Genomic DNA, 7,919 nt, shown 5'->3' with positions numbered 1-7,919 from the left:
TGACTTCAACCTTGCTGAATGGGTTTAGAGCATTTTTAGTTTGTAAAACACGATGATGAGCCGTGTGAGGAGTTGAATAACTCCCCACAAATAGAAACAGCAGCAGATGGCCGGCCGCTTGCCAGATACGCGGCGAATTCGCGTAGTAAATGCGCGGCGAGGAGAGCGAGAGAGTTTGGAGACCAACGAAGGAGAGCGAGAGAGTTTGGAGACCAACGAAGGAGAGCGAGAGAGTTTGGAGACCAATGAAGGAGAGCGAGAGAGTTTGGAGACCAAGGATGGAGATCGAGAGAGAGTGGAGACTTCGCGGGCAAGGCAAGAGTGCCGTGTGCAAAAGCGGGTAACGGGACTCCTCCGGACTTTGGACTCTCCCGTGAACTTTGGACCGGGAGAGGAAGTGCCACATCTCGGCGGTGGAGCGGCACACAGGCGTGCCACAAGCATCACGGGAATCAGCGGGATGGCAGCAGTGGGCGGAGCATCGATTGGAAGCGGTACGGGAACGACAAGTGGGTCATCCAGGAGGCACGGACTTTGGACCCAGAGTGGAGAGATCCAGCGGGCCGTGCGCAAAAGGGAAATAACGGTTCCCGGAGGCCCTATATAAGGCCGCAGAGCGCTGGCAGCTGGATCAGTCGATCACAAGGAGTCAAACCGTCAAGATCACTCAGATACCAAAGTGAACAATCAAACAACCAGATAATCTACAAGGGAGCAGCAGCAAGTCGAGTCGCCAGAGAAGCAGCGCCGTGGGAGCCTACAAGGAGCGAGATTGCTACGTCGAGACGTTCGGGATTGGGATACCAGGAATCGCCGAATTGAGACGCAGGTAGCTGAGATCCAGAGGGCATCACACGGCTAGGTCAAGGCGGTCGATTAACCCTGTCCACAAAGTCCTGGCGTTACGCCTGGAAAGAGTATAACAAGCCAGAAGGGAGAGCGGTCGATCAGTAAGGTCTCGAGTGGAATTGTCCAGGAGAGCCCTACGGATTCGACTTGCGAGGTCCCGGAGCGGCGTGCCCGAACCACGAGTATAACAAGCCAGAAGGGAGAGCGGTCGATCGGTACGGTCTCGAGTGGAATTATCCAGGAGAGCCCTACGGATTCGACTTGCGAGGTCCCGGAGCGGCGTGCCCGAACCCCGAGTACCAAAAGCCACACGGAAACGTCCCAGACAAAAGGCAAAAGGGTGAGGCTAGGGTGGAACGTTCGTTTACACTAGGCGTGGAAGCGAACTAAGGCGCGAGGCAGCTTCCTGGCGTTCCGCCTTGACTGTCCGCGCGGGCTGAGCAGAAACCCAGTGGGACCATCCGGGACAGAGCAAGGGACAGGCGGCGGTGTGTCGAAAGGAGCGATCCTGGAGAGCGCAGCTTCTGTTCACCCTAGTCTGAGAACGGTGACGCTTCCCTAAGCCCGTACGGCCGATACCCCTCGCGATTCCGAGTCGTTACCAGCAGTCGCCAAGTCACGCGTGACAAGTGAGCAGCGAGCGAGCGTCTTCAGGGAGCTGCGAGGATCTTCAGGGAGCGGCGAGGATCTTCAGGGAGCTGCGAGTATCTTCAGGGAGCTACAGGACTGGAGCACCGAGTCGTCAAGGCGAGAGGTCGTCGAGTCAATCAGGGCCGTCGGAAGCACCGAGAGTCACAAGCAACGAGTCAAGGCCAACCAAGCGACTAAGACACTTGTAATAATATACCCGCAATAAAACCCAATACGAACCCGTGAATTCTATGCTTTCTCACTGAGCTACTGGGCGGTCACGTTAATATAAATTTGGTGGGACGAACACACAATATACTGAGCTAGCCGCACGAATCTCGTAGCGAGCAGACCATAAAAATCAGTTCGTTACAGCCGATAAAATGCTTGGGTTAACTGTTATATGGCTTTGATTCAGTACCAGTTTCCATTAAATAAAACGTTTTTTTTTTAATATTGAAATTAATTCTTAAATCAACATTGTTAACGAGCAGTTTGGTTTGATTAAAAATATCTCAATGAACTTTTCCGAATAACTCAAGCTTGTTACCATTTTGAAACATATTTTTTTGGGTCTCATTCGTGTCCGGATAAACATATTTCCCTGCTGTTATTCTTATTAAATTTGGAAAATATCCTTGGGAGGCCAAGTGACTTTCAGAGGCATCACTCCCACAGTTTAAAATTGTTTGTTTGTTTGTTTCAGTATATTATTTAAATAAACTGACGAACTTCCAAATATTGAATGTAGAATATTGTTTACAACACCAACAGCATTATTATTTATTAAGCTATTATTGTAATTATTTTTTTTAAGTTGCACGAAAAGTCGTAAATAAACACTTGATAAATCTTGATACGTTTCACCATTTCCCAAGCAAACAAATTCGATTGAAGTGGTGCCGTCCAAAGAAGCAATTGCGTTGTATGAGACTTCTTCAGTTCTTAGAATAGAACTTTGCGTTGGGTGTGCCGCAAACAAATCTAAATCACTTTTCGATATGCGTACTCATTTTGCTTTATGATGCGTTTGGGTATGTTTACGATGTCGTTTAGATGTACTACTTGGAACACGGAAGTTTAGTATAATGATTAGTTAAGTAAGCTATATTCTAAAATAGGTCAGGAAATTTTGATTAATGTAGCAGTTGCGTAGTTTGCTCGGCTGACACTGCAAAATGTGCTGACTGCATTGGTGGGTCAGTGTACCGTTGAGACGGTAAGACGGTGAGTTAGTAAGACATAATATGCTGATCAGCTATTCTCATCTGCAGTGGGTGCTACTGAGCGCCTGGTACTGTTTCCAACTTGGCTTCTGCTTGATTTGTTGGGTGTGGTCATGCTGAGCACTCTTGGGTACGAACATCAATTTCTGATAGTTGTTAGGATGCATTAAAATTACTTTGCTTAAAATATGTTTACTTTTAATAATTTTTTAAAAGTTTTCTTAAAGTTTCAGAAAGCAATGAAGTTATTAGAATCGGTAGAAATTCCCCTTTATTGAATAAGGACTTTTCTCTTAAAGTTTAATGTACGCTTTGGGCACGAATGCAATGCATTTTTATACTTGCTTAGAGCATTTAGATGGTATTTAGTGCCCTTATGGTTTCCCAATAATGTGCTCTACTATTGTTTTTACCAGGTCACTATTACTATTGCTTATAATTGCCTTACGTAGTATATTGTCGGCCTTTTTGAGCACACACAATAAATGTTTGTTCGCTTTAAAGCGATTTAGGCTCTTTTTGTAAACCATTTTCATTTGAATAGGGCACAGAATATTTTAAATTTAAAATGTCAGATCTAAATCTTAAGAGATCGTTAATGCCCTGAGATCAATAAGTAAATTTCCGTGAGGTTGCTCCGTTACTTCTTTATATATTCTAAATAGCTCCGTTGGGTTTTCTGGGTAAATTTGTCTTGCTAAACATTGAAATTGAAGCTTATCACGGGGATTTTTAAACAACAACAATGTATTTGGTATTTTGTGAAATATCTCTGGTGTGCGAAGATTCGTTTCATTTTCAACTGTTTCAGGGACTCCTTTAAAATATTCAACCTTTTCGAAATTAGGCTTGGCACTCTTCTCTCCATAACACCAAATAATTCGACCTATAGAAATATTAAAAAGATCATTCTTTTTGGCGATTAGATTTTCTAAAAAGGTTGCTTTTCCCGATCCTGAGGTTCCACAAAAGGATGTATAAATTGTGAAAGCATTTTTTATTAAAAAAATTTATTTAATTCGGATTTAATTTTAATGCATTATGTTATTACTAATTGCTTGTATAATGATTTTAAGATACACTAGGTTTTATTAATATTCTCTTGATCGCGTTTCTTGGAGCAGTTCTTCTCGAAATGAGTATCAGATCCGCAATAATTACAAAAAAGAAGTTGCGTGTATCCATTTTTGCGGGGATCATTTCCAAAAAATGGCTTAAAAGAATCCATAATAAGAGACAACCTGATGGAACCATGAATTTCTTTTTACTAAATTTTAAACACATTTGTCACCATTGCTATATATTTCATAATTGGTGTTTTTTAAGAATACAAAGAGCTAAATAAAATATTTAATGAACATCGAAGTGGAAGTTTTTCTTGTGTATTCTACAATTCGTAAAAAAAATTGAGTAGTTGAGTTAAACTTCTTCCAATATCTATATCGATAAAGTTTGTTGATAAATACTTGATTAAACAAGGAAGAACGCTATAGTCGAGTACCTCGACTATCAGATACCCGTTACTCAGCTAAAGGGACCACAGGGAAATGGAGATATGCAAGCAGCAAAGCGAGGTTGAAATGAGCCACCGGGGGTAGACAGATTTAAGCGTTATGCGCGTAAGAGTGGGCGTGGCAAACTTTTGAATCAGTCTATAGGTATTGACGAGACTAATACATTTCAGGTAACATTTTTTATCTAGCATGAAAATTGTGGGCGCAGCAGTTTTGTACGGTTTGTGGGCGTTCGAGTGGGCGTGGCATATTCGCGTAACAAACATGCGCTGCATACAAAGCTACGAAATTTAAATCTGAGATCCCATTTCTCTATCTTTGATAGTTTCCGAGATATCCGCGTTCAATTTTTGAAGTTTGTGGGCGGTTTGTGGGCGTTGAAGTGGGCGTGGCAAACTTTTTTTTGGGTTAATCGATAGGTATTGATGAGAACAATACCAATGCAATCCGTTTACGTTCTGCTGGTTAAGGTGCTGCTGCTTAAGAGCTCCATTATCCAATTTTATTATGTTATATTCGTATGGCGGTTTGAAATGGAAAAAATTAGGTATAACAGTTCTAGCAGGCATGAACGCCAGCACTTTAACAAAAACTTGTTTGTTGTTTCCAAGTACATATTGAAGATCTACTTTAATGCTTGAATTACGATCGACTGTGTTCATCATTGGTTAAGAATTTTAATCAACTGAGGGTGTGCTGGCTAGGGCTTTATCCTTTATATACCGGTAAGACTAGAACATATTTACAGTTTATTTAAAGTAGTCTTACCTGATGGACATGTGTGTAACTCAAAGAAATAAAACTTCTCGAAAGAATCAGGACCATGAAGTCATTTTTCGATTCGAGTATTATGTTGTTCATAACTTAAAATTGAAATGTGGTCTGTCAACTACTCGAAAATTTTTTCCGATGCAGCAAAGTAAAAATAATTTCATTGGATTTGACAAAGACGAATGGATGCAACTGCTTACGTATAAGGAATTTATTTAGTTGAAACTGGACCAGTATGACTTCTTGATGCCTGATACAATTATTGATCATCCGCGCTTGCATTCCATAAAATGTAACTTTAGATTTAGGAAATCAGATAATCAGTACGTTTTTGTGATTAATCAGTATGGTAACAAAATTGAGTTTGATTCTGAGTCCTGGAGATCAATACTAAGATTAGGCATATTTTCACTACATTTTTATGTTGGAACTCCATATTACGACAGCAAGTAATATATCTTTACAATAGTCATATTATTCCTAAGTGTGTATCTTTACAAAAATTGTATATTCAACTATCTGAATTAGAAGGTTTCTATGATAAAGATGTCCAAATAGATTTACCACGATTATGTTTTGAAATTTCAAAAAAGATGCGTACAAAAATAAAAAGAGATGTTCTTGTATATAAGCAAGCATTATTGACACCGTCATCAAATAAAAAATAACACTAACAAATCATCTCCTTAAGATTAGCAAACAACAAGTTGTCGATGAAATTCATAAGGCAGCGCGAAAAAACTTTATACGGCGAAAGTTCGTTCACAAAAGGATAAACGAAATATGGCAAATTGATACCGTTTAGGAAAGAAAATAAGGGTTTTAGATATTTACCGTTATTGACACGTTCTCAAAGTAGGCATAAGCCGAGTCAGTTAAGACAAAGTCTGCCCTGGATGTAGCAGGGGCAATGAAATCTGTTTTTAAAAAGAGTAAAAGTACACCCAAGAATATTTTGTCAGATCAAGGGGAAGAATTTTTGAATTCCACTTTTAGGAAATTAATGGATAAATTTGATGACGATGGCTTATATATGTGAACGCTTTAATCGAACATTAAAAAATCGTATGTTGAAAATGTTTAGTATGCAGGGTAAATATAAGTGGATTCATAACATAAATTATCTCGTAACTCAATACAATAATTCTTATCACCGAACAATTAATATGAATGACGTCTGCACGAAAAATGAAGAGTTAAATCAGTATATAATATACCAAAAATATTTCCAAAACATAAATTTTTAGTAGATGATTTTTTTTAGTAGGTGAATAAGTAAATACAAGGGATTGTTTATGAAGGGATGCGAACCTAATTGGACCAAAGAAGTTCTTAAAGTTATAAAAGTTTTTTTCCTCGTAGAGAAAATACTAAAAAGGAAAAATAATCAAGTGCTTGTAAAATGGAGCGGTTTCGGTTCCTTCCACAACTCATGGATATCTGTAAATGACCTGCTAAAGTCTTATACCGCAACAATAACAACAACAATAACAAATTAATTTTTAATTTTTCTTACGCAGCGCAAGTTTGTTTTAGCGAAGTGCCACGCCCACTCCAACGCCCACAAACCGCCCAAAACTGTGGATCCTAAAGTTTTGATGCTACAATAAAAATTTTAACTGAAAAGTATTGTTCTTATTAACACCTATCGATTGACCCAAAAAAAAGTTTGCCACGCCCCCTTTAACGCCCACAAACCGCCCAAACCTGTGACGGTGCTGTAACATAGTTAATAGGGTCAAACTTGTAAATTTTCTGACAAATTTTTCAAAAATTTTCGGAAACATCTGTCAAAATTAATACATCACTTTCTAAATAAAGTTTTATATAATCTTTTATGTTATTATAATTAAAAGTTTTCCAAACCATGTGGGCAAAATTGTAATCATCTGTCGGGTCACGCAGCCGCAGCAGCTAATTAACTTATTTCGATCTCTTATATTAATTGCATCGCGAAAGGTAGCTCTCTCTATCTAGCTCTCTCGTCTTTTTTGTACTTGCATTTTTGTCCCTGTGTAAAATCAGTACGAATTCTGATCTCGACATTAAATGCATTCTCGTCTCGCCTGCTGTACTCTCTCTCGCTAATACATTGTTAACAAGCCTAAAGCAACCTGAATTTCGTATTTTAATTTAGCAATAACTAATAAAAAAGCTTATTAGTTCAACATTAGTGACCCCGACGTGATTTGTGCATAAATAATACTAAGTGCAAATCATATACATAAGTCTATTTATTGACTTTTTCATTCTTGCTGCTGCGGTGCATTGGAGGAGCAACAATCATAAGGCCTTAAATGCAGTGAGCGCTATAAATAAATAGCAGTTGGTGATTGCGGAAATTTACACATAAGGCGCAAAATCAGCTGTACATAGAAGCGTACATAGCCAAGTAACGGGCTGTTATTCCCTGGTTTGATTTGCGCTCATCTTCCGAGCCGAATTTCGTGCATTTCGTCTGCTGGGTTTGTTGTTGTTACCGCTGATGCAAATAGGGCCATTTTTTTTAAAGCGCAAGGCAACGTTCTTATTTAACAGAGTGGAGCGTTTAGTGGATTCCGTTAACTTCTTAGACGACTCGGGTCTTCATGTAAGGTTGGAGTTGATTGATGGGCTAAAAAGCTATAAAAAGGTGCTCGGAGAGCTCGAAGAATTGGATTTCAAGGAAATTGAAAGTAATTTAAGTGAGAAATTTGATGGCATTCTCGTAACTCTGAAGTCACCGGTTCGATCCGAAATTTCAAAGCGCGCCTTACAGCTTATTTTGCATTCAACTTTTGCTGACGGCATCACTCCGGGAGTTTTCGGCCCCCAGCAGCGTCAGCCTCGACATAGGGCAGCATTGCTGCCCCCACTGGAGCTTCCAAAGTTCGCTGGAGGTTATGCAAATTGGTCTGACTTTTATTCTATGTTTACCACGATCATAGAT

This window comes from Drosophila suzukii (genome assembly GCF_043229965.1).
Source record: "Drosophila suzukii chromosome 2 unlocalized genomic scaffold, CBGP_Dsuzu_IsoJpt1.0 scf_2c, whole genome shotgun sequence".
Lineage (NCBI taxonomy): Eukaryota > Metazoa > Arthropoda > Insecta > Diptera > Drosophilidae > Drosophila > Drosophila suzukii.
Note: the sequence above shows the minus strand (reverse complement) of the source record.